The sequence below is a fragment of the Dasypus novemcinctus genome, chromosome 8, assembly GCF_030445035.2.
Source record: "Dasypus novemcinctus isolate mDasNov1 chromosome 8, mDasNov1.1.hap2, whole genome shotgun sequence".
In the NCBI taxonomy this organism is placed as follows: Eukaryota; Metazoa; Chordata; class Mammalia; order Cingulata; family Dasypodidae; genus Dasypus; species Dasypus novemcinctus.
The window spans coordinates 11,531,391-11,558,597 of NC_080680.1; the positions used below are offsets into that span (position 1 = coordinate 11,531,391).

At 40.3% G+C, this 27,207-nt stretch overlaps 1 protein-coding gene across 4 annotated transcripts in view; it reads right to left on the bottom strand.

The window, feature by feature from the left end:
• SPIN1 (spindlin 1) overlaps positions 1 to 27,207 on the bottom strand; it is an 88,504-nt gene that overhangs the window by 48,994 nt on the left and 12,303 nt on the right. The window contains exon 2 of one of the 4 annotated variants that reach the window (XM_058301445.1): positions 25,831 to 25,877. The exons of the other annotated variants lie outside the window; for them this stretch is intronic. The gene's annotated coding sequence lies outside the window, so the exon portion shown is untranslated. The remainder of the gene's footprint in view (positions 1 to 25,830; positions 25,878 to 27,207) is intronic. 4 annotated transcript variants of the gene reach the window in all.

The following is a 27,207-nucleotide window of genomic DNA, read 5'->3' on the forward strand; positions in this document are numbered from 1 at the left end:
GAATTAAATAAATAAATCTTTTAAAAATAATAATAATAAATAAACCTCTAATGGATGGCTTCAAAGGGGAAAAAAAGACATTTAAGTCAAGTGGGAATATTAAAATAGGGACTAAATATTATATAATATGGAGTTACCATTAAACTTTGAAAGTACAATAATGATACTGAGGTTATATAGGAGAATATACTTATCAAGAAAAGAATGAAGTTTCTAGAGACAGACTGTCCCATGTCTACAACTTAATTTCAAATGACTCAGGGAAAGGAACTGATATACATGGACAATAAAGTGAATATGGCAAAATGCTGATGTGAGTCTAGGTGAAAGGGTATACAAATATTCACTGAGTTATTCCTTTGAATTTATTTAAATTAGAAACTTTCCTTTGCTAAGTCTAACTTTTATTAACATAGTGAAATATCCAATATTGGAATCTTGCTAAATATCTAAAAGAATCTATATAAATTTAATTTCCGTTTTTTACTATTCAAGTAAAAACTATTCATGTCCTCTGCCCATTTTTAAATTTTAAGTGTGATATTTCTGAGCTGTATATCTGGATATTAAATCCTTTGATCAGATAGTTTTGCAATTATTTCCTATAGGTCCTTTTACTCTCGTGATAATGTCTTTTTTTTTTTTTTATTTACTTTATTTATTTCTCCCCGCCCCCCCTCCCTCTGTTGTCTTGTTTTCTGTCCATTTCACTGCGTGTTCTCTGTCTGCTTGTATTCTCATTAGGCGGCTCTGGGAACTGATCCTGGGACCTTTCCCACTCTGCGCGGCATTTCCATGTGGACCAGGTGGTCATGTGGGCCAGCTTGGCCTCACCAGGAGGCCCTGGGCTGCGAACCCTGGACCTCCTAAATGGTAGATAGAAGCCTAATTGGTTGAGCCATATCCATTTCCCCTGATAATATCTTTTGATGAACAAATGTTTCCAATTTTGACTAAGCTCAATTTATCTATTATCTCTTTTTTTGTTGTTGTTTGTGCTTTTGGTGTCATATCTAAGAATCCATTGTCAAATCTAAAGTCATGAAGATTTTCTCTTAAGGTTTTCCTACAAGTTTTAGCTCTGTGCATGGGGACAGCCAGTTTTCCCCACACCATTTGCTCTAAGAGACTATTCTTTTCCCATTGAGTGGAACTGTCATCCTTACCAAAAATCAACTGGCCATACATGTGTGGGTTTATTTCTGGACTCTTTTCTTTTCTATTTGTTTATCCTTAAACAAGTACCACAGTGCATAAACTTTGTTTAGATGTTCAAAAGTCTCTCCATATAACTATCTCAAAGGGGATAACAAAATTCTCAGGCTTTTTAACAAAAAAACTATAATGTTTGCCAAGCACTCACTATGAGTCAAACCCTGCTGTAAAAGCATGACATATTAACTCATTTACTCCTCATGAACATTATACATGGAAGCTATTCCGATTTAGAGATTAAAATAAGTATACAGAAAGCTAATGTAACCTGTTCATTGTCACAGACTGCAAATATCACTGCTGTAAATAAACATCTTTCAAATGACATAAACATCCCATTTAAAAATAAGCACAGATTGTTCCTCAGAGGAATGGATTCCACAAAATCAATGACAATGTGTTCTGTCTCCAAAAAGTGAATCAATGAGTGTTCCACTATTTCAGTTATAAAAGCAGTACTAAACATAGAGCAGAAGCTACATAATCAAATTTTTGCTGTGAGTTGCTATCACCAAGCAGTGTTATTTTTAAAAAGAAAATATATTCTCCAAATCCATTTAAACAAAAATACTTAAGTTTCAATGTCTCAATATCTGGATCACTAATAGAAAAGTGTACTGAATTGTTAACAGCAATATGTTAAGTGTAAGTAAACTCAAGTTTGGGATGTCAAAATCAAGTTGTCTTAAAATTGTTAACCCAGGGAAACGGACTTTGGCCCAGTGGTTAGGGCGTCCGTCTACCACATGGGAGGTCCGCGGTTCAAACCCAGGGCCTCCTTGACCCGTGTGGAGCTGGCCATGTGCAGCGCTGATGCGCGCAAGGAGTGCCCTGCCACGCAAGGGTGTCCCCCGCGTGGGGGAGCCCCACGCGCAAGGAGTGCGCCCGTGAGGAGAGCCGCCCAGCGTGAAAGGAAAGAGCAGCCTGCCGAGGAATGGCGCCGCCCACACTTCCCGTGCTGCTGACGACAACAGAAGCGGACAAAGAAACAAGACTAAGCAAATAGACACCAAGAAAAGAACAGACAAGGGGGGGGGATTAAATAAATAAATAAATCTTTAAAAAAAAAATTGTTAACCCAAAGGGGGTCAAGTACAGTGGGAGGCACGTACATGACCAAAATTATTTATGTGAAACAAGTGCTTGGCTATAATATATCTAGGACCTAAATACTGAATAAGGACGTAATTTTCTAAGTGTGATGATGAAACTGTAATCACAATTAAAGACTAGCCTTAATTCAAGCAGGTCATGGGAAGTGGATTTGGCTCAACAGATAAGAGCATCCGCCGATCACACTGGAGGTCCAGGGTTCAAACCCAGGACCTCCTGACTCGTGTGGTAAGCTGGCCCAGTGCTGACACACGCAAGACGTGCCCTGCCACACAGGGGTATCCCTCGCATAGGGGAGCCCCACACGCAAGGAGTGCACCCCTTAAAGAGAGCTGCCCTGCGCTAAAAAGCACAGCCTGCCCAGGAGTGGCGCTGCACACATGGAGAGCTGATGTAGCAAGATGAGGCAACAAAAAGAGACACAGATTCCCGGTGCCACTGACAAGAATTCAAGTGGATGCAGAAGAACACACACAGAGAATGGACACGGGGGGGGGGTGGGGGGGGGGGGCGGGTAAATTAATTAAAAAAATAAATCTTTAGGAAAAAAAAGAAGGGTCATGATGTCTGCAAAAAAAAATGTTGGTTAGCAACTGAAGATAAATGGTGAGTACGAAAATTCATTTTCAAAGTTTTGAGGGAAAAACAGCAGAGGAAGGAGAGGAGCAGAGATGAGAAATGGTAGCAGCACAGAGGCTTACTGTGGAGGTGATCAAACTTTAACTTTTTCAAAGGTATAAATTTAAAAAATGAGATTAAGAAAAAATGGCAAAATAATAAAAATTTCTGAATCTAGGTGGTTGGTATGCAGATGTTCATTTGCCTATTTCAACTTGTCTATGTTTGAAAATTTTCAAAATAAAAAGTAAAGAAAGAAATAAGGGTTAGTGAATTTAGATTTTGTAGTTCTGGGAGAAAGAAGGTAAAGAATAAATAAAATTGATTGAAAATACAATTATTACGTTCATAGAGATAAAACGTAGGCTTGAAAATTTTGGTATAAAACTATACACTATCAAAGAGTCAATGAATGGAGCAATGCAGGCTAAACTTGTTTTAAAAAAATTAGTGAAACAAGACAGAAGAAAATATTCAGAATTTAACTAATAGTACTATTGTATAGGTTTGACAGTGGCTGAAAGGAAAAGTCTAAAGTCACGTGTATTACTGGAAGGAAAACTAACACCCGTAATACGGGACTGTGTAAGACAGTAAAACCTCATGTAAAACACGAATGTGGGTGATATTGCATATATAAGACTGCTTTTACAAAATATAAATACAAATATATTAGAGAGAAGGAAAGAGAATAACGGCTATGTATAGCAGGCGAGGCAAAGAGAGATTGAGAGTGAGGAGTTGTTTTTTACTATTATTATTACTGGAATAATGAAAGTGCTCTGGGAATGATTGGGGTGATGAATGCACAAATATGTGATTATACCGAAAACAGTGATTGTACACTATGGATGGGTTTATGCTTCATTAATATGTAATAATAAAATTGATGTGTTTAAAAAAAGTGGGTGAAAAGCTTGAATGGACACTGGTCCAAGAAACAAAAATGGAAAAAAAAAAAAAAAAACATGAAAAAATGTTCTACATCACTAGTGATTAGGAAAATGCAATTCAAAACTACAATGAGATATCATTTCACACCTATTAGAATGGCCACTATTAAAAAGAGAGAGAACAGGGAAACGGACTTTGGCCCAGTGGTTAGGGCGTCCGTCTACCATATGGGAGGTCCGCGGTTCAAACCCCGGGCCTCCTTGACCCGTGTGGAGCTGGCCATGCGCAGCGCTGATGCGTGCAAGGAGTGCCGTGCCACGCAGGGGTGTCCCCGCGTGGGGGAGCCCCACTCTCAAGGAGTGCGCCCGTGAGGAGAGCCGCCCAGCGTGAAAAGAAAGAGCAGCCTGCCCAGGAATGGCGCCGCCCACACTTCCCGTGCCGCTGACGACAACAGAAGCGGACAAAGAAACAAGACGCAGCAAATAGACACCAAGAACAGACAACCAGGGGAGGGGGGGGGAAATTAAATAAATAAATAAATCTTTAAAAAAAAAAAAAAAAAAAGAGAGAGAGAACAGAGAAGGGGTAAAATGTCAGCAAAGTAAGGAGCTCCAAGAGTCAGCTCCTGCTACAGGGTAGTTAGTAATCACTGGTTACCTAAAGCACCTGTCTGGGGGCCCCAGGAAACCAGAAGAGCATCCTGCAACATCCTTGAAAGAATGGAAGGAGACTGATCATCTGCAAAGATTCATGAGTAGAGCCCTCCACACTGCGGGAGAGACAGGCTTCTTTCCACCCAGATCAAATTGCACTTGTAGCCTAAGACCCAGTCCCACTTCAGGCAGGGAGGAAGCTAGGGCGACCTGCACCAGCCTCTCCAGGTAATTGCAGGTACTTTGAGCTGGCACAGACGGAACAGCCAGACACCTGGAGCTCTGTCCCTGCACTCCAATAGGCTAGGAGAGGAGATGTGTTTCCTTGGCCTCTCTGGGAACTGCAGGCACTTTCAGCCCACAGGAACTGGTTTGCTGAACACCTTTGATTCCATCTCCACCCCTTCGCCCCCACTGGATAGGAAGGAGCTGGTATTTCTTCAGCCTCTCTGGAAAACAGGTGCTTTCAGCATGCACAGACTGGATACCTGGGCACCTGTAGCTACATCCCTGCCCCACAATAGAATAATAGAAAAGCTGTGTTTCCACAGTCTCTCCAGGCAAAGTCAGGGACTTTTGGCCTGCATGGCCAGGAATGTTGGGACCCTGTGGATCCACCCCCACCCCTTAATAAGACAGGAGGGGCTGGTGTTTCCTCAGCCTCTCTAGGCAGTGGCAAGCACTTTTGGCCTGCATGGACTGGACTGTTGGGGGCCTGTGGATCCAAGCTCACCCCCTAATATGAACTGTGACTGGTGTTTATTTAGCTTATCCAGGCAACAGTAGGTACTCTCAGCCTACGGGGACTGACCTGTTCGGTACATGTAGATCCACTCCCACCCACCAATATAGGAGGAGGCTGGTTTCCTCAGCCTCGCTGTGCAACGGCAGGCACTTTCGGCTTACATGGACTGAACTGCTGAGCATCGGTGGTTCCATCCTCATCCCCTATAAAGGGCAGGGTAGAAGGGACAAGTACTCTCTCAGCCTCTCAGGGCAACTGGAAGTGTACTCGGACCACATGGGTTAGATTGCTGGGCACTCCAAGGGGGTGGGAGGAGTAATGCTACATCAGTCTCCCTGGGCAACTACAGTCATTCTGGACCCACACGGCACAGGTGGCCACCATGCCCACAGCTCCACCCCCACCCAAGGCGGGGAATAAGGGGCATAAAGGTTCACCAGTTTCTTAGGCAACAACAGTCGTGGCCTGCATGACTTGAATTATTACACACACTGTGGCATTGTCCCGACCCCTGGCAGAGGAGAAAGGTGGGAGAAGCATCACTGGTTCCTGGGGCCACATGGGCAGCTTCCATCTCCACCACTTACAGTGCCAACTACATCCTTGGCTCCTACTACACGAAGATCAAGGAAGAAAGGGCAAGAAAGCCCTAAACCAAAGAGAGAAACTACACCCAGAATAAATACATCTAGTAATCCAGATGCTAAGACACCAACAAAAAATTACAATCCATACCAACTAACAGGAAAACACGGCCCAGTTAAAGTAATGAGAAATCTCCAGATGACATAAAGAAATTGAGACAACTAATCACAGGTGTTCAAATAAACCTCCTTAATGAATTAAATTAGATGGCTAAAAAGATTAAGGATATTAAGACACTGGGTGAGCATAAAGAACAATATGATATATACAGAAATATAGTAGATCTTATGGGAATAGAAGGCACAATAAATGAAACTAAAAATACACTGTAGACATGGGGAACGGGTGTAGCTCAGTGGCTGAGTGCCTGCTTCCGACATAAAAGGTCCCAAGTTCAATCCCTGGTACTTCCTAAAACAGAAACAAAAACAAAAACAAAAACAAAAAAAGCAAGCAGACCCACAGGGGAGTGGATACGGCTCAAGCAACTGAGTCCTGCTTCCCACATGGGAAGTCTTGGGTTCAGTCCCTAGTGCCTCATAGAAACAAACAAAAGAGAACCAAACAGCAAACAAATGAAAAAACCAACTCAAGGGAGCTGATATAGCTCAGTGGTGGCATACCAGTTTACCACACACAAGTTGCCGGCTTCAATGCCAAGCCCCAGTATCTCAAAACAAAACAAGAGGGAAGGGGATGTGGCTCAAGCAGTCGGGCTCCCGTCTACCATATAGGAGGTCCAGGGTTTAATGCCCAGGACCTCCTGCTGAAGGCAAGTTGGTCCACACACCAAGCTGGCCCATGCAGACTGCTGGCCCGCACAGGAGTGCCAGCCGACGCAGAGAGCTGGTGCAGCAAGATGACGCAACAAGAGACACAGAGGAGAGACAGTAAGAGACATAGCAGAAAAGTGCTGTGGTGGTTCAAGAACTTTTGCAGAGAAAACGAGAGCCTTGAAGATGAAGAGCCGGCCATTGGAAGTTGACAACGACCAACTGAGGGCAATCACTGAAACTGATTCTCTTACAACTACAGGAGAAGTTGCTGAAGAACTCAACGTCAAACATTTACATTCATTTGGCATTTGAAGCAAATTGGAAAGGTGAAAACACTTGATAAGGGGGTACCTCATGAGCTCACCAAAAATCAATAAAGCAAATTTTGAAGTGTCATCTTCTCTTATTCTACCCAACAACAAGAAACCATTTCTCGATCGGATTGTTACATGTGACAAAAAGTGGATTTTACACAACCACCAGTGACAACTAGCTCAGTGGTTAGACTGAGAAGAAGCTCCAAAGCACTTCCCAAAGCCAAACTTGCACCAAAAAAAGGTCATGGTCACTGTTCGGTGGTCTGCTGCCGGTTTGATCCACTGCAGCTTTCTGAATCCCAGCAAAACCATTACATCTGAGAAGTATACGCAGTAAACCAATGAGATGCACTGAAAACTGTAACACCTGCAGCCAGTATTGGTCAACAGAAAGGGTCCAATTTTTCTCCACAACGCCCAACTGCACATCGCACAACCAATGCTTTAAAAGTTGAGCAAACTGGGCTACAAGGTTTTGCTCATCTGCCATATTCACCTGACCTCTCACCAACCATCACCTCTTCCAGCATCTTGACAACTTTTTCCAAGGAAAACGTTTCTACAGCCAGAAGGATGCAGAAAATGCTGTCCAAGAGTTTGCTGAATCCTGAAGCATGGATTTTTATGCTACAGGAATAAACAAACTTATTTCTCAGTGGCAAAAAATTTGTTGATTGTAATGGTTCCTATTTTGATTAATAAAGATGTATTTGAGCCTAGTTGCAATGTTTGTCAAGTTCATGATCTGAAACCACAATTTCTTTTGCACCAACCTAATACTTCCCTGGGTTCCAGTATCAAAACTCCAAACTCTCTCCTTTGCCATGTGTTTTCTCTGAAAGTCCCTGCCCCCACATCCTACTCATGTGGCCCAATCAAAGCCCCAATCATAATTTGATCAAGTAACGGTGAAACCTCTAGAGTTAATATAAATACACCCAGAGGAACAGACCAGTATACAAACATAATCCAATATCTATTTTTGGAATTCATATATAATATCAAATTGCTACAGTCTAGGAAAGTGAACATACAAAAGAAGAGACAAGGGAAGCAGATTTGGCTCAACTGACAGAGCGTCCGCCTACCACATGGGAGGTCCAGGGTTCAAACCCAGGGTCTCCTGACCCATGTGGTGAGCTGGCCCACGCGCAATGCTGATGCACGCAAAGAGTGCCGTGCCACTCAAGGGTTTCCCCTGCATAGAGGAGCCCTATGCACAAGGAGCGCGCCCTGTAAGGAGAGCCGCCCAACACGAAAAAAAAAAGTGCAGCCTGCCCAGAAGTGGTGCCGCACACACGGAGAGCCGACGCAGCAAGATGACACAATAGAAAGAGACACAGATTCCTGGTGCCGCTGACAAGAATGAAAGTGGACACAGAGGAGCACACAGCGAATGGACACAGAGAGTAGACAACTGGGGTGGGGGAGAAATAAATTTTTTAAAATAATAATAAAATTTAAAAAAAGAACAGATAAATAAAAGAATGGAAAAAATTGAACACGGTCTCAGGGAACTAAATGATGGCAACAGATGTACAAACATATGTGTCATGGAGTCCCAAAAGGAGAAGAGAAGGGAAAGGGGGGAGAAGGAATGTCTGAAGAAATAATGGTAGAAAATTTCCAAACAGTATTGAAGGACATAGATAGGTGTCTAAGAAGCACATCATGCTCCCACCTGAATAAACACTAAAAGACAAACTCTGAAACACATGCTAATCAGACTGTCAAATGCCGAAGACAAAAAGATAATGCTGAGAGCAGCACAAGAAAGGCAATGCTAACATGTAAGGGGGAAGCAAAGGTGGCTTAAGCAACTGGGTTTCCATCTACCTTGTAGGAGGTCCAGGGTTTGGCTCCCAGGACCTCCTGGTGAATGCAAGCTGGACCACGTGACTAGCTGGCCCATGCCCAGTGCTGATCCATGCAGTAGTGCTGGCCAGTGCAGGAGTGCTGGCCTGTGTGGAGAGTTGGCATAGTAAGATAACTGAGAGAGACACAGAGGAAAGACAACAAAGAGATGCAGCAGGCCAGGGAGCTGAGGTGCGCAAGAGACTGAGTGCCTCTCTCCCACTCCAGAAGTCCCAGGATTGGTTCCTGGTGCCACCTAAAGAGAAAACAGACAAACAGAACACACAGCAAATGGACACAGAAAGCAGACAGTGAGGAAAGAAACAATGGGGAAGGGGGGTAATAAATGAATAAATCTTTTAAAAAAAATAAGGGATACCCAATAAAGTTAAGTGTTTATTTCTCATCAGAAACTATGGAGGTTAGAAGGCAGAGATATGTTATATTTAAGACACTGCAAGAGAAAAACCGTCAGCCAAGAATCATATTCAGCAAGACTATCTTTCAAAAATGACAGAGAGTTTAGAATATTCAGAGATAAACAGAAACTGATAAAGAGTTTATAACAAAGAGACTGACTTTGCAGGAAATACTAAAGGGAGTCCTACAGCCTGAAAAGAAAGGACAGGAGAGACTTGGAAGAGAGTCTAAAAATAAAGATTATATGAATAAAACTAAAAGTTTAAAAAGGGCAGTAAAAATAAAATATGGCAGATAAAAACCCAACAGTCAAAATGGGTGAAATAGCAACTGCCTTTACAATAATAACATGAAATGTAAAAAGATTAAATTCCTGTATCAGAAGGCCCAGACTTGTGGAATGTATAAGAAAATATGAGCCATCTATATGCTGTCTACAAGAGACTTCAGCTTAGAACCAAAAACACAAAAAGACAGTGAAAGGCTGAAAAAAGAAATTCCACACATACAGTAACCAAAAAGAGATGGTGCAGCTAAACTCATAATGGGTGAAAAAGATTTTAAAGCAAAACTGTTATTAAAAAGACATTACATATTAAAAAGGGGAAATTCACCAAGAAGAAATAACAACCTAACCAGGCTGCCCCAAATTACATGAGGCAAACCGGGTTCAGTTCTTGGTGCTGCTGGGAAAAACAAAAACAAAAACAAAAACAAGCAAAACAAATGAAAAAACTAAGGGAGGCTAATGTGGCTCTGTGGTTAAGCACTGTGTGGTTCAGTGGCTTCCCACATGAGGTCCCAGGTTCAATCCCCAGCCCATGGTACCTAAAAAAAGCGCTAAATTAAATGACCTAACTACACAGCTGGAGGAACTAAAAAAAAAAGAGGAAACTTCCCAAAGCAAGTAGAAGAAATGAAATAACGAAGACCAGAGCAGAAATAAATGAAACTGAGAACAAAAACAAAACAACAAAACCAAAAGTTTGGTTCTTTGAAAAGATTAACAAAATCAACAAACCCTTAGCTACAATGACAAAAAAAAAGAGAGATGATGCAAATTAACGAAATAAAATATGAAAATGGGAACATTACTATTCACCCCACAGAAGTAAGAGATTGAAACAGGATACTATGAAAAACTGTATGCCAACAAACTAGACAATGTAGATGAAATGGAAAAATTCCTAGGAACATACAAACAACGTACACTGACCCTTGAAAAAATAGAGGTCCTCAACAAACCAATCACAAGAGATTGAAACAGTGATCAAAACAACTTCCCAAAATGAAAAGCCCAGGATGAGATGGTTTACCAGGTGAGTTCTACCAAGAATTCAAAGATTTAGGGAAGCGGATTTGGCTCAACTGATAAGAGTGTCCACCTACAATATGGGAGGCCCAGGGTTCAATACCCAGGGCCTCCTGACCCGTATGGTGAGCTGGCCCACACGCAGTGCTGATGCACCCAAGGAGTGTCGTGCCACACAGGGGTGCCCCCCCCATAGGGGAACCCCATGAGCAAGGAGGTGCCCCCACAAGGAGAGCCGCCCCATGCAAAAAAAGTGCAGCCTGCCCAGGAGTGGTGCCACACACAGAGAGATGATGCACCAACATGACACAACAAAAAGAGACACAGATTCCTGGTACTGCTGACAAGAATGCAACCAGACACAGAAGAACACATAGCAAATGGACACAGAGAGGAGACAATGGGAGAGATGGGGAAGGGCAGAGAAATAAATGAAAAACATTATCTTAAAAAAAAAAAAAGATTTAATACCAATCTTACTTAAGCGCCCAAAAAACTGAACAAGAAGGAAAGCTACCATACTCACTCTATGAAGCTAATATCACCCTAATAGGAAAATCAGATAAAAAAAATTTTTTAAATTACACACCTCAAAAAAATACTTGCTAATCAGATCCAACAACCTACTAAAAGACTTATTCATCATGATCAAGGGGGTTTTATACCAGGCATGCAGGGGTGGTGAAACGTTAAGAAAATCAAGCAGCGTAATATATTACACTAATAAATCAAAAAAGAAAAATCACATGAACCTATCAATGGACACAGAAACGGCATTTGACAAAATACAGCACCCTTTCTCAATAAAAATACTACAAAAAATAACAATTAAGGGAAACTTTTCTCAACATGCCAAAGGCCATATATGAAAAACTCACAGCTAACACTGTACTCAATGATGAAAGACTGAAAACTTTCCCAATGAGATCAGGAACAAGACAAGGATGCCCACTGTCACCACTGTTGTTTAATATAATGTTAGAAGTTCTAGCTGGAGCAATCAGCAAGAAAAACAAATAAATGACATCGAAATCAGAAAGGAAGAAGTAAAATTTTCACTATTTGCAGATATATTATACCTAGAAAGGTCACAAAAAAAATCTACAACAAAGCTACTGGAGTTAATAAACTATTTCAGTAGACTATAAGGATAAAAGATCAATACAGGGAAGTGGACTTGGTCCAATGGATAGGGCGTCCACCTACCACATGGGAGGTCTGCGGTTCAAACCCCAGGCCTCCTTGACCCATGTGGAGCTGGCCCATGCCCAGTGCTGATGTGTGCAAGGAGTGCATGCCACGCAGGGGTGTCCCCCACGTAGGGGAGCCCCACACACAAGGAGTGCACCCCGTAAGGAGAGCCGCCCAGTGCAAAAGAAAGCACAGCCTGCCCAGGAATGGCGCTACACACACAGAGAGCTGATGCAACAAGATGACGCAACAAAAAGAAACACAGATTCCATGCCACTGATAAGGATAGAAGCGGTCACAGAAGAACACACGGCGAATGGACACAGAGAGCAGAAAACTCGGGGGAGGGGAGAGAAATAAATCTTAAAAAAAAAAAAAAGATCAATATGTAAAAATCAGTGGTGTTTCTAAACATTGGTAATGCACAATAGTAAGAGGAAGTCAGAAAAATCCATTTACGATAGCAACAAGAAGAAACAAATAGACAAAGCCAGGGGAAGGAAAAAAGAAAAGAACCAAATATTTAGGAATAAACTTAATCAAGTATGTAAAGCATCTATATTCAGAAAACTAGACTCACTGTAGAATTAAATGGTGAATAAACGGAAGAACATTCCATGCTCATGGATTGTAAAACTAAATATCATTAACATGTCGAGTCTACCTCAATTGATATACAGATTCAATGCAATTCCAATAAAAATTCAACCAGCATTTTTTAAACAAATGAAAAACACAATTATAAAATTTATTTGAAAGGGCAAGGGACCCCGAATAGCCAGGAACATCTTATAAAAGTCAAGTCGCAGGACTCTCATTTCCAGACTTTAAATCATATTACCCGCTACAGTGGTAAAAACAGCATGATACTGGCATAAAGATAGATATATAAACCTATGGAACCAAAATGATGGTTAAGAAACAGACTGCCACATCAACGGTCAAGTGTTTTTTTTTTAACAAATTTTTAAAAAATATTTATTTCTTCCCGCCCCACTTGTTATCTGCTCTCTCTGTCCATTCACTGTGTGTTCCTGAGTCTCCTTGTCTTCTCTTCAGGCAGTACCAGGAATCGATCCTGGGACCTTCTGGAGTCGGAGAGATGTGCTCACTGCCTTAACGCCATCTCAGCTCCCTGGTCTGCTGCATCTCTTATTGTCTCTCCTCTGTGTCTCACTTTGTTGCATGATCTTGTTGTGCCACCTCTCCACGTGGGCCAGCTCTCCAAGCAGGTGGGCACTCCACACGGGCTAGCTTGCCTTCACCAAGAGGCCCTCAGAAGCAAACCCTGCACTGCCCATATGGTAGACAGGAGCCCAATTGCTTGAGCCACATCTGCTTCCCTCAAGTGATTTTTGACAAGCTTGTCAAATTTACCCAGCTAGGGCAGAAGTCTATTAAACAAATGGTTCTGGGAGAACTGGACATCCATATCCAAAAGAAAGAAAGAGGACCCTTACCTCACACCTTACACAAAAATTAACTCAAAATGGATCAAAGATCTAAATGTAAAAGCTAGAGCCATAAAGTTCCTAAAAGAAAATGTAGGAAATCATTTTCAAGACCTAGTGGTAGGTGGTGCATTCTTAAGCCTTACAATGAAAGCATGAGCAACAAGAGAAAACAGACAAATAGGACCTCCTCAAACTTATCTTTTGTGATTTGAAGGCATTCATAAAGAAAATGAAAAGGCAGCCTACTCAATGGGAGAAAATATTTGGAAACCACATATCCAATAAGGGTTTGACTTGCACTCTACATAAAGAGATCATACAACTCAACAATAAAAGAGCAAGCAATCCCATTTAAAAATGGGCAGAAGATTTAAAGACACATTTCTAAAAAGGAAATACAAATGGCCAAAAAGCAAATGAAAAAAAATGTTCCTTATCACTAGCTATTAGGAAAATGCAAATCAAAATGACAATGAGATATCCTCTCACACCACATAGAATGGCGTTAAAAAAATAGAACACAATAAGTGTTTTCTATAAAAAAATAGAAAACAATAGGAACACTCCTTCACTATTGGTGGCACTGTAAAATGGTGCAGCCTCTTTGGAAGACAATTTGGTGGTTCTTCAAGAAGCTATATATACAACAACCATATGATCCAGTAATTCCTCTACTAGGAATATATCTAGAACTGAAAACTGTGACACAAACATACATCTGCACACCGATGTTCACAGTGGCATTATTCACAACTGCCAAAAGATGGAAACAACTTCAGTGTCCATCAACTAATGAATGGATAAACAAAATGTGGCATATACATACAATGGAATACCATGCTGCAGCAAGAAGAAATGAAACTGGGACACATGATAACATGGATGAATCTTGAAGACATTATGCGAAGTGAAATAAACCAGATACAAAAGGACAAATATTGCATGGTCTCACTAATATAAACTAAAATAAAAGTATAAATGCATGGAGTTTAAACCTAGAGTAAAGGTTATTAGGAGATAAGAGGAGGGCTGAGAAGGAGTATTGAAGCTTAACAGATGTAGAAGTTTTAACTGACTTGACTATAAAAGTGTGGAAATGGATGGAGTTGATGGTAACACATTATAGTGAGTACCAGCTGGTTTATAAATGGGATTGTGACTAAAAGGGTAGTCTAGGGATATAAATGTCAATTGAAAGAAAGCTAGAGAATAACCTAGAAACTGAATAACATAGTGAACCAAGAAGTGGATTTAAATTGTGGTTGATAATACAAATATAAGAATGTCCTCCTGTAAACTGCAACAGATGTATATTGCTACTGCGGAGTGGTGGAAATGTGGAGAAGCATGGGAAAAATACAATTAACTTAACCCACAGACTATAGTTAACAGCAGTACTGTAATATTCTTGTGTCAATGCCAAAGATGTACTATGTTAATAGGGGGCTATGGAAAAACTTTGCTAAATGGATGCTAGGGGCCATAGTTAGTGATAACAATCTGATAATATTATATCATAATCTGTAACAAATGTTCACCACAATGTGGTGTGTTGGTGAAGGGGTGTTGTATGGAACTCTACACATGTGCATTACTCTTTTGAAAGTTGGTAACTTCTCTAATCAAAATATATTACAAAATTTTATTTTTAATTTTTGAAGGAAGGTATGATAGTTTAATCTGGATCACTGTTTAGGACTGGAAACTGAGGTATAAGTTAAAATCATTCTTTATGTTAATAATGTCATTTACTTCTTCATGCACTTAACCAAACTAAAAATTCCTTTTAAAAAAAGAACTCCAAGTATTGGAGAGGATGGAGAGAGAGGAATACTTTTGGTGGGACTGCAGAATGGGTACAGCCACTGTGGAGGGCTGTGTGGCAGTTCTAACGAAGTTGAATATAGATTTGCCACATGCCTCGCAATACCACTAGGGGTACATACCCAAAAGAAATGAGAGAGTAACACAACCAGATACCTGCACAGCAATATTCATAGCATTATTCACACTTGCCAAAAGACATGAACCCAAGTGTCCATCAACCAATCAATGGATAAACAAATTGGGTTGTATAGACCTGAAGGAGTAGTCTGCATCTGTAATTAAAAATGAAGTTGTGAAACACATGACAACACGGATGAACCTGGACGACATTACGCTGAGTGACGCCAAACACAAAAGGAGAAATCATTTTAATTGTGCTATTACAAACTAAATATATTGTGTAATCTCACGGAGTTAATTCTTGCATATAGGTCATCAAAAAAATTATGAGGTTAGAGAAAGGGAAGCTGAGGGTTAACTTGTACAGAATTGGTATAAAGGTGTGTGTTAATCTTTGGAAATGAATAGAAAAGGTCAAAGAACAACATAACGTTTGTAACTAGCAGTGCTATTATAATGGTATGACAGTGACTGAAAGGGAAAGTCTAAGGTCAGGTATATTACTAAAAGAAAAGTTTAAAAATGTTAACATGGAACTGTATAGCATAGTAAAACCTCACGTGAAATAGATATATGGGTAATATTGCATATATAGACTTTTTTTCTTTGAAACTGAACAAATGCATGTTCATGTTACAAGATATTATATCAAACCAAAAAAACACATACATGGTAAGTGAAAGAAACCAGACACCTAGTAATACATATTTTATGATTCCATTTAGAAAAAATGTTATATATAAATCAATTTATAAAGATAAGGGAAGTGGATTTGGCTCAACTGATAGGCACGTCCGCCTACCATATGGGAAGTCCAGGGTTCACACCCAGGGCCTCCTGACTCATGTGATGAGCTGGCCCACGTACAGTGCTGATGTGTGCAAGGAGTACCGTGCCACACAGGGGTGTCCCCCACGTAGGGGAGCCCCACATGCAAGGAGTGCACCCCGCAAGGAAAGCTACCCCATGCGAAAAAAGTGCAGCCTGCCCACGGATGGCACTGCACAAACGGAGAGCTGATGGGTCAAGATGACGCAACAAAAAAAGAGGCACAGATTCCCCATGCCACTGACAAGAATGCAAGTGGACACAGAACACACAGCAAACAGACACAAAGAACAGACAATGGGAGAGAGGAAGAGGGAAGAGAAATTTTTTTTAAAAATCTTTTTAAAAAAATTTATAAAGATAAAATAAGCAGTAATGTAGGGCTACGGAAGGATAGAGAGGTGCCTAAGGGGTATGGAGCTTTTCTTTTGGGACTAATGAATTGTTCTAAAACTTTTTGTGGTGATAAATGCACAACACTGTCATTATACTAAAAGTCACTTAAAGTACTTAAAGTAGATTGTATGGTATGCAAATATAACTCAATAAAACTGCTTTAAAAAAATAAAAATGCAAGAATAATCAGAAATAACAGTCATGTATAGCAGGGAAGCACTGAGAGATTAAGAGGTGATAATTTTTTATTATTACTGAAATAATGAAAATGCTCTAATAATGACTGAAGAGATTAATGCACAATGATGTGATTATACCAAATATCACTGACTGTATATTTCAGGTGGACTGTATATTTATATGAATCAATAAAATTGATGTTTTTAAAATATATATGTATGTGTATATATAATATACAAAATTAAAACAACACAACAATGGCATGTGACAATGAGGTAAATGGAGTTTAGTGTCCAAGAAAAGCAAAAAAGTGCCAAACAGTATTAGATTCTGTTAAGTCATGGATGCATGTTCTGGGTACAACTAAAAGAAGAGTAAGAATAAATTCCAAGTTAAGAGAGAAAACGCATAATAAAAATAAGCATCCAAAGCAGTTGCAAAGATGAGGGAGGGCACATAAAAAGGATAAACAGAAATACTTATTATAACAGACTGAAATCCAACTATGTCAGTTATTTTGTTGACTAAATGCTCCACTTATAATAATGGCAGAGGAGATTTTTTAAGTTCCATTTACAAGTTGTTGACAAGAGAATCATCTAAAATGTAAGCATATTGACAGATTGGAAATAGAAGAGTTAAAAAAGATACGCCCATAACTAACCAAGGAAAGGTAATGGTGGTACATTAAAAGCAAACTAAGTAAGCTTTACTCTCTAACAATGCTTTTATCTTAAAGAGAGACAACATGATTTTAGAAGTCTTTTTATGGGAATACATGCAATTCTAAATATTAACCTAAAAAAGCAAAAATATATAATATTTGTCAGACCCAAAAAGAAACAGACAAATGCAAAATTAACACATTTCTCAATAACTAACTGAACAAGTAAACCAAAAGGAAAAATAAGGATACAGATGAATTTAACACAATTAACCCACATGAAGTAGCAAGCATAGAAGAGCAATACATCCAGCAACTGAAGAATAACACAATCTTTCTAAGCACACACAAAACATTTACAAAAATAGCTCATATGCTGGGCCATAAAGCACATCTCAGAATAATTCAAAAGCCTTTAATTACGTAGTGTTGTGGGAATTTTTTTTAAGTTTTTAAGAAGATTTTATTTATCCCCCTGTTTGTGCTTGCTGTCTGCTCTCTGTGTCCATTCCTTATGTGCTTGTCTTCTTTTTAAGAGGCACCAGGAACCAAACCTGGGACCTCCCATGTGAGAAGGAGACACTTGCTGGCTTGAGTCACCTCTGCACCCCTAATTACATAGTGTTTTGTTTTCTAATCATAATAAAATTAAGACAAATCATGTCAAGATAATTTTTAATGTAAGAAACTAGAAAAAGCATGCTAATAAAAACTTTAAAATAAAGTCTTAAATATTATTTATTGGTCACAAAAGAAATTAAAATGAAAAGCAGAAAACATTTTTGACTAAACAACAAATTAAATTCTGTACTTGATAAAGATACTTGTGGTATTCAGTCAAATCATGTTCAGTGTGAAATTTATAGCTTTACCTAAAAATTAATTGTATCGGTGAGTGGATATAGCTCAGTTAGTTGAATGCCTGCTTCCCGTGTACAGTCAACAAATTAAGCATTTTTCTAGAAGTTAAAGAATTTAAACCCAAAGACAGAATACAGAAATAAGGCAATTAAGCACATTAAAAAATCAAAGGAGAAATTATATAATTATCTCTTGCTATAGAGAAAAAGATAATCGGCTAAACATAAGGATTGTTAAAAAAGGAAATAACTATTTGCAGATGATAGAAACTTTCTGAAAACTCTAGAGTTAAAATATGGAGGATGACAAATGAAAGGTCAATGTGCAAAGTAAAATTCATTTCTATTCACCAACAATTAGAAAATGAAATTTTAAAATGCATACTATTCTTTAATAGAACCAAAAACTCAGGAATAAATTTAACAAAAGCTAATCAAGGGAAGTGGATTTGGTCCAATGGATATGGCGTCCACCTACCACATGGGAGGTCCAAGGTTCAAACCCCGGGCCTCCTGATCCGTGTGATGAGCTGATCCACGCGCAGTGCTAACGCCCACAAGGAGTGCCATGCCATGCAGGGGTGTCCCTGTGTAGGGGAGCCCCATGCGCAAGGAGTACACCCCATAAGGAGAGCCGCCCAGCGCAAAAAAAGTGCAGCCTGCCCAGGAATGGTGCCACCCATGGAGAGCTGACGCAGGAAGATGACACAAAAAAAGGAGACACAGATTCTGGGTGCCGCTGACAAGAATACAAGAGGACACAGAAGAACACACAGCAAATGGACACAGAGAACGAACAACTGGGGGGGGGGGCAGGGGAAAGGGAGAGAAATAAATAAAAAATAAATCTTTTAAAAAAAAAAAAAAGATAACCAAAACCCCTTTCTGGGAAAAATAGAAACATTCTTGAAAGAAAGATTTAAGCAGTGGCATATACAATATCTAAGAACTGTAGACTCAATATCTTAATGATGTCAATTCTTACTTCAAAATTATCTATATATTCAACATATACCTAGAAAATTCCGGAGGGTTTTTGGAGCCTGATGAGCTGTTTCTAAAATGCATATTAAAACCCAGTAGACCCAGAAAAGCTAAGCTGATCTTTCAAAAAGGAACAAAGTAGATGAACTTACTTTAGCAGATACCAAACCCTGTTATAAAACCACAGTAACCAAAGCAGTTTAAAAATTGCCACAAATGGAGACCTCAGAAAAAGCCAGTATTCACGGGCACTTGATTCATGACATTAAAGAAGAGTGGGGAGGGAAACAGACTTGGCCCAACAGATGGGGCGTCCGCCTACCACATGGGAGGTCCGTGGTTCAAACCCCGGGCCTCCTTGACCCATGTGGAGCTGACCCATGCACAGCGCTGACACACACAAGGAGTGCCCTACCACGCAGATGTGTCCCCCACGTAGGGGAGCCCCACGCGCAAGGAGTGCGCCCCATAAGGAGAGCTGCCCAGCGTGAAAGAGAGTGCAGCCTGCCCACGAGTGGGGCCGCGCACACGGGAAACTGGCGCAGCAAGATGACTGCAGCAAAGAGAGACACAGATTCCCCGTGCCGCTGATAAGGACAGAAGGAGTCATAGAGGAACGTGCAGTGAATGGAGGCAGAGAGCAGACGACTGGGGGGAAGGGAAGAGAAATAAATAAAAAATAAATAAATCTTTAAAAAAAAAAGAATAGTGGGGAAAGGATAAACATTTCAAGAAATGATGATGGACTATGTAGCAGCACCATGGGCTTGGAATCCAGATTAAAATGTAATCTTTGTGATTTTAAAATGACTTGTCACAGGACAGTTTTATTTGATTTTGGTGGGAAGGATTCTTCTGGGGAGGTTTGCCCTGGTAGTTAATGCTTATTATGGGAAATGGAACCACGAAAGCATAGAGCATGTGAAGTGCCACATAAATAAAATGTAAGCTTTAATTAAAAAAAAAAAATGATGATGGGACTCTTGGAATCATTTGGGGGGAAGGGAAATGAAACCTGACCCCTACCTCACAGCATACACAAAAAAAATCACAAATTTAAATTTGAAAGGCAGGGAAATGGATGTGGCTCAACCAACTGGGCTCCCCTCTACCATACAGGAGGTCCAGGGTTTGATGCTCAGGACCTCCTGGTGAGGGCAAGCTGGCCCACACAAAGTGCCAGCCCACACAGGAATGCAGCTGCACACAGGAGTGCTGCCCTGCATAGGAAAGCCGCCCCATAAGGGAAAGCCAAGCTGCGCAGGAGTGCTGGCTGACTCAGAGAGCTGGTACAGCAAGATGATGCAACAAGAGACACAAAGGAGAGAAAATAAGATGATGAAGCAGAACAGGGAGATGAGGTAGCGCAAGACAGTAATCACCTCTCTCCTACTCCAGAAGGTCCCAGGATCAGTTCCCGGAGCCACCTAATGAGAATACAAGCAGAGACAGAAGAACACACAGCGAATGGACAGAGAAAGCAGAGAACAGGGGCGGGGGAGGAAAAAAAAATTTGAAAGGCAAACCACAAAGGTTCCAAAAGTAATAATGGAGACCATCTTCATGACACTATGCGATGGTTAGGCTAATGTGTCAATTCAACTTGGTAACTTTGCCCAGTTGTTTGGTCAAGCAAGCAAAGGACTAATTATAACACTAGGACATAAATGGACTTTAGACATCATTGAGTTTACTGCATAGATGGCTGATCACATCTACAATCAACCAGGAAGATTGCTATCAGCAATGACTTTTATCCAATCAGTTGAATGCCGTAAAAGGGAAAATGATTTCAGCATTCAGAGACAATTTTCCAGCTTGTCTTTCTACAGCCAATGTCTCCCAGGAACTCACAAAGGACCGTCATCGGATTTTCATCCAAGCACCTGCTTTGCAACCTGCCTGCAGACTCTGGACTTGTGTGTGCATTCCCATAGTCATATGAGGTAATTTTGTAAAATCTCATACTATTTCTATCTCCTATTGACTCTATTTCCCTAGAAAACCCTAATACACACCAGTATGAGAAAAGACTCTTAAACATAACATAAAAAGCACTAACCATAAAAGAAAGGATTCATATTAGGCAGAACTATATGAAATTATGTCTGTACGTAAAAGAAAAATCAAATGTCAGCAACTGCATATGGTTCAACCTAATAAAGTGGGGTCTTATTAAGAATTTCTCATCAAAAGCAATTCTTATTCTCCTATCCTCTTCCTCCCCACTCCACTCCTCCCTCCTTTCTTCCTTCCTTCACTTTCTCTCTCCAGGAGTCCCATGTGGGTTGCTAGAGGTTCTCTGCTCACTGTAGACATGATAGCCCTGTGCTACTGGAAGCACCATCTGGAAACATGAGAAATATTGACAGGAGAAAGGGGATGTGCAAATCTCACCATGGCTCTTAGAAGTTTGTGTCACAAGTGTCTTTTGCCCACATTTCACTGCCAAGGCAACTCACACGACCACAAGCAACTTCAAAGGAGGCAGGGACCTCAGGAAGACACTACCACTTGAATGACTAAAACTAAAAAGATCAATAGTACCCAATCAATATTAGTGAAGACACAGAGACATAAGAAGTCACTCATGTGGTAGGAATGAAACCTCACCACTTTGCGAACAGTTTGGCATTAACTTTAATATTAATGTTGGACAGAGGCATAATAGATGGCCCAGTATCTGCACTCCTAAGTCTGCCCAAACCAAGAAAGGCAGCATTAATGTTCACAGCAACACTGTGCCTATCACGCCTGTGACAGCCAGGAAAACAGCCTCAGGTCACCTATCAAGAGGAGTGTAACTGCTGAATTCAACTGCAGGGCTGTGAATCTATCACTGCCTTCTCCCAGAAGCCACAACTCCCACAGACTGTTTCCAAGCAATGATGAGCTGGCTGGGGGACTCCATGCTGTCCTTGCCAAAACTTCCTTAGATATGCACTACAGTCTTCGGACTTTTCCTACCCAAACTTCTGTCTTTTTCTTTCTCTTCCACAAGAGTAAGACATCCATGGGCCTGATGGCTCCCTCCCAACTTCACTGTTCAAGTGTTTCCCCCATAAATCTAAGTCTAATCCCAACTTCCTGTCTTCTAGTTCTTGGAGGAACTGAGTCAGTCTCAAACTGGAAATAATGCAAGTATTTTTAACAGGAGAATGGACAATCATGTAACCATATCTGAATAAATAAACCATAACTGTGATTAAAAGAGTAGTCGTGGGAAACGGACTTTGGCCCAGTGGTTAGGGCGTCCGTCTACCACATGGGAGGTCCGCGGTTCAAGCCCCGGGCCTCCTTGACCCGTGTGGAGCTGGCCCGTGCGCAGTGCTGATGCGCGCAAGGAGTGCCCTGCCACACAGGGGTGTCCCCCGCGTAGGGGAGCCCCACGCGCAAGGAGTGCACCCATAAGGAGAGCCGCCCAGCGCGAAGGAGGGAGCAGCCTGCCGAGGAATGGTGCCGCCCACACTTCCCGTGCCGCTGACGACAACAGGAGCGGACAAAGAAACAAGACGCAGCAAAAAGACACAGAAAACAGACAACCGGGGGAGGGGAGGGGAATTAAATAAATAAATAAATAAATCTTAAAAAAAAAAAAAAAGAGTAGTCGTTACAAAGAAATTCATGATGAAACAAGAGGTGGTTGCAGAACTGGTTTGTTATAAACCATGGATCTGTAACTTTTTTAGTGGCATTTACAGTATATTTCAAAATAAAAGTTTAAAAAAAAAACCTCTGAAAAGTGAACAGTCCTCAACCAAAGGGGAGTTTGCTACTATTTAAGATATTTGAAGCAAATCAAACAATGCATATGGAACAAATAGCCCTTCTCCTCATTGCCCCATCCAATCCCACTCTACATATAGAGACAATCACTGTTAGCAGATTGCTGTAAATCTAGCAAGACACTACTACGCAAATAAGCATAATACAGATGTACACACAACACACACACACACACATACAAATGGGGACTTACAGTTCTACATCTTGCTTCTCTCTTACTGAATGTTATTTTTTCCATGCAGTGTAATGAATTTCCCTGTCAGTCTCTTATTTTTAATAGTGGCAGAATATTCCAGTGTATGGATATAAAGATCATTTATTTTACCTAGTTAACCCCAAATACTGTAGAGTTGTTCCTCACTTTTCATTATACCAAATAACCTTACACACATGTATACTTGTGCAAGTACATGTATAAAATAAGTAGTACTGCCAAGTGAAAAAGGACGTTTTATTAATAAATTTCATTTAAGCATAGTGAAACTCCCCTCCAAAAAGTTTCTACCAAACTATAGTCCCACAAATGTAAAAGTTATTTATTTAAAGATAATGCATCTTAAATGAATCTTAACTATATGGACAAATACAACTTAAAAACTTGTGAGAAATAACTGTGAAAAAATACATACAATTAATTTCAGCTTTTGCTGAATTTAAAGAAAAAAATTATAGGGTTAAACAATAATGCCAGAGGTGAACCAAAAAGATCCTAGTAGTTTAAACCAAGAGATTAATGCTAAATGAAAAAGATCATTCAACAAACCTTTACAATAATTGACAAAGATTTTTTTAATGGTGTATTTAGCTGCATAAACAACATTTAATATTTTTAAATAAAGTTCAGAATGCTCAGGAAAAGGGAATAAATCTTGTTGCAAACACTGAATTAGATCTCCACATAGAATGCTTTTAACATAAACATTAGTTTGTTATTGCAGACTACTGTTAGAACCAAAACTGTCTCAACCTAAAAGAGATTTTAAGAAAGTGATTACTCACTGAAATTCATCAAGAACAAAATGATTTCCTAGTTTTAGTATCCATCCTCAAAAATGGGGGGTGGGGTGGAGGGGGATCTGGGAATGTTTTGCACCAAAGTCACTTAAATCTAATGATCTTGGGTAATCTGAAGTATATATTCAATATGATTTTGGTAAAAAAAAGTTGATCAAGTTGTTTTGTATAGTAATTACTCATTAACTTCATCCACAGCTATACTTCCAAGAAATTGCACACTTGGAAGTAATTTTCAGGGGGAAAAAAGGGTATATTCAAAATAACATTAGGTCAAAATTGCTGAAAAAAATGAGAACACTTTAAGCAGAGAGAAAACAATGAAAATTAAAATTAAGGAGAACTCACAGCTGCCTATCTGCTTTGCCTATCCGGATGAATACTTTCTTGCCACCCTCAAAGAATTTCAATGTTGCTCAGTTAAGCTTCCCAGACCATCGGCATTTTACAGAGCAAGGTCACTTCTTCCGTGAATAACAATGACGTGGAAAGCTGATAGGCTGCAACTAGGTTATTTGTTCAAGCGCAAAAGAGATTTTTCTCTTTTTAGTTTCTCCTGTTCCCCTTCCCACGTTAGAATCTCCATTATCCTTAAACAAAAACAATTCTTGGGTTGTGTTGCCCGCGGAAATCTGACCTAGGTACCATTAAAACAATGACTTTCATAATATCCAATCGAATGATATCATCAAGCATCACAGATTTACTCTAGCAGCAGCTGTTTACCTTCTTTGTGTTTGTGTCCATACTGCCTCGCAGCTCTCCTAGCTTTTCCTCCACTCACCCTGAATTCCCAGACCTGTCTCAAAGCTATCTTCACTTGGCACTAGAGCTACCTGATGCCATTGTGTTTCCTGCAGACAAAACTGGGAATCTGATATCTAAAAGCTATCACTGGGAAGCGAATATGGCTCAAGCAGCTGGGTGCCCCTCTACCACCTGGGAGGTCCTGGGTTTGGTTCTCAGTGCCTCCTAAAAAAGGAAAAAAACAAACAACAAGAAAAACAAACAAAAAAATCTAATTCAGGGAAGCTCAAGTGGCTGAGGGCTGAGTGGCTGAGCACTAAGGGTCAATCCTCAAAAACAAAAAAAACACGAGGGTTTACATGGAATGAGATTTTGACACACGTATATAGAATGTTTTTGGCAGTATTATTATTCAAGAAAAAAAGTCCTTGAAAGGGGACCTGACTTCCAACATCTTTCAAGGGGCTCTGGGTCTGTGGACTTGCTCAAATCTGGGAACTGACTGAGGGCCCAGAACTCTGACTTCCGTTCACTAGATGTTGAAGCTTATTACTTACACAGCTCAAGTTAAGATTTTAGAAGGTTGACCATCTATTTCAGTTCTAGGGGCACGAAAAGCAAACACCAAAGATTTCTGGGAGTCAATCTATTTGATTACTGCTTTGGCGCCACTGTCCATTCTGGTAACCATGCCCATCTTGTCTTTGGTGATTAAGTGCAGCTGTTTGGTCCTCTGACACCCTGGGATCCCATCACCCTCGATGCTTATGGGGACCCAGTTCAAAGATCTGCTGACTTGCTTTCTTGGTGTGAAGGAGTAGTTGGGCCCGCAACTGCCGCAGCAACTACTCCACCTTATCCTGGTTCTTCCTTGAGCTTCTGTCTCCTGGGTCAAGTGTATGTCTTTAGCTCCTTGACCAAGGGCCCAGCTCTTGCAGGTCACCCACACCACTAAGGTCAGAGGCAAGAGGAAGTGACCTGGGTTTCAGTCCACCCTGCTTGTGGCTTCCAATTTGTTCTTCTCCACTTTGTATCCACCTTCCTTTCTTGAATGCCTGTCATATGAACTTCAAGCTCCAGTATCAGGGACAGAGGCAACAGTCTTATGAAGTTTACTTAGCCGGCTCCTATAATTGTGTTAAATTCCTCCCATAAATCCTTCAGATAAGAAAAATTTACAGATATACCACACACACACACATTTTTTCTTCACTTACCCTAGCAGTTTTGCTTTTCTGATTGACGCCTGATACAATACGGGATGCTGAAAAAATGCAAATAAGATTGGACAAATGTTTACTTAATACTCACATATGCTAAACACCTGTGTTGTGGACAAGCTACTTAAATACAGAGTCTCAATTTTCTCATTGGGTAATTCTACCTACCTTACAGGGTAGTTGGAACACTAACAATCCAGGCACAGAGCTAAATAATTATGGGCAAAACCATGAACAATCTCTGCTTTCATGAAGCTCAGCTTTTTTGGAATAACTGAAATTAATTAAATTAAATGGGCAAATGTAATACTTGAATTTTGACAAGCACCAGGCAGAAGAAATTTGAATCTCTAACAGAACTTGATTTCAGGGAGGTCAAGAAAAAGTTAATGCTTGACAAAATTGCATAAAATTGATGGTTATCAAAATTGGGTGATACATGGGGGTTCGCTGGACAATACTCTCTACTTTCATTATGAATATTTTCTAATTCAAACAAAAGAAATTTAAAGAAAAAGTGATGCTTCAGCCAAGCTCTAAAGGAAGACTAGGAATAGTTAAAACAAGAAAATAATTTCCTGGCAGAGAAAAGAACAAGTACCAAGACCCCTGGGTGGATAGAAGATGGTAAGTATGGGAGACTGAAGAAAGACTTGCACGGCTGGAGCAAAGACAGTAAGAAGAAATAAATACGGTACAAGATGAGGCTGAGGCCCAAAAGAACTATATATACTCTTGAGGCCATATTATGAAACAATGCCCTAAAAAGCAATGAGAAGTCATTGAGAGTTTTAACCTAAAAGGGTGACACAATCAGATGTCTTAAAAAAAAGTCTGTGGCACTAAAAAAATTGCAAATGTGTTTACTTTTTACCCAGCAATTTCACTATCTGAAAGCTACACCTGCACAAATACAAAGCAATGTCAAGATTACTGACTGCAGCAATATTTATAATAAAAATAGAATATAAACAACCCATATTTTCCTCATTAGCATGCTGCAACCTCTACAGGAGAATGCAAAGAACTTACATAAAGATATGAAGTGATCTCTAGAAAATATTACTTTAAAAGGAAGATGCAAAGGGGAGCAGATGTGGCTCAAGTGGGTGAGCATATGCTTCCCACATGGAAGTCCTGGTTCGATCCCCAGTGTCTCCCAAAAAACAACAACAACAACAAAAAAAAAACAAGCAAATAAACAAAAAACCAACTCAGGGGAGCCAACATGGCTCAGAGGTTGAGTGCTGGTTTCCCATAAATGAGGTCTGGCCCCAGCCCCAGTACCCACCCACCAGGCCACCAAAGAAGAAGATGCAGAACAGTGAACGCAGAATGGCATCTTTTGCATTAAAAAAGAGAAGGAAATAAAAA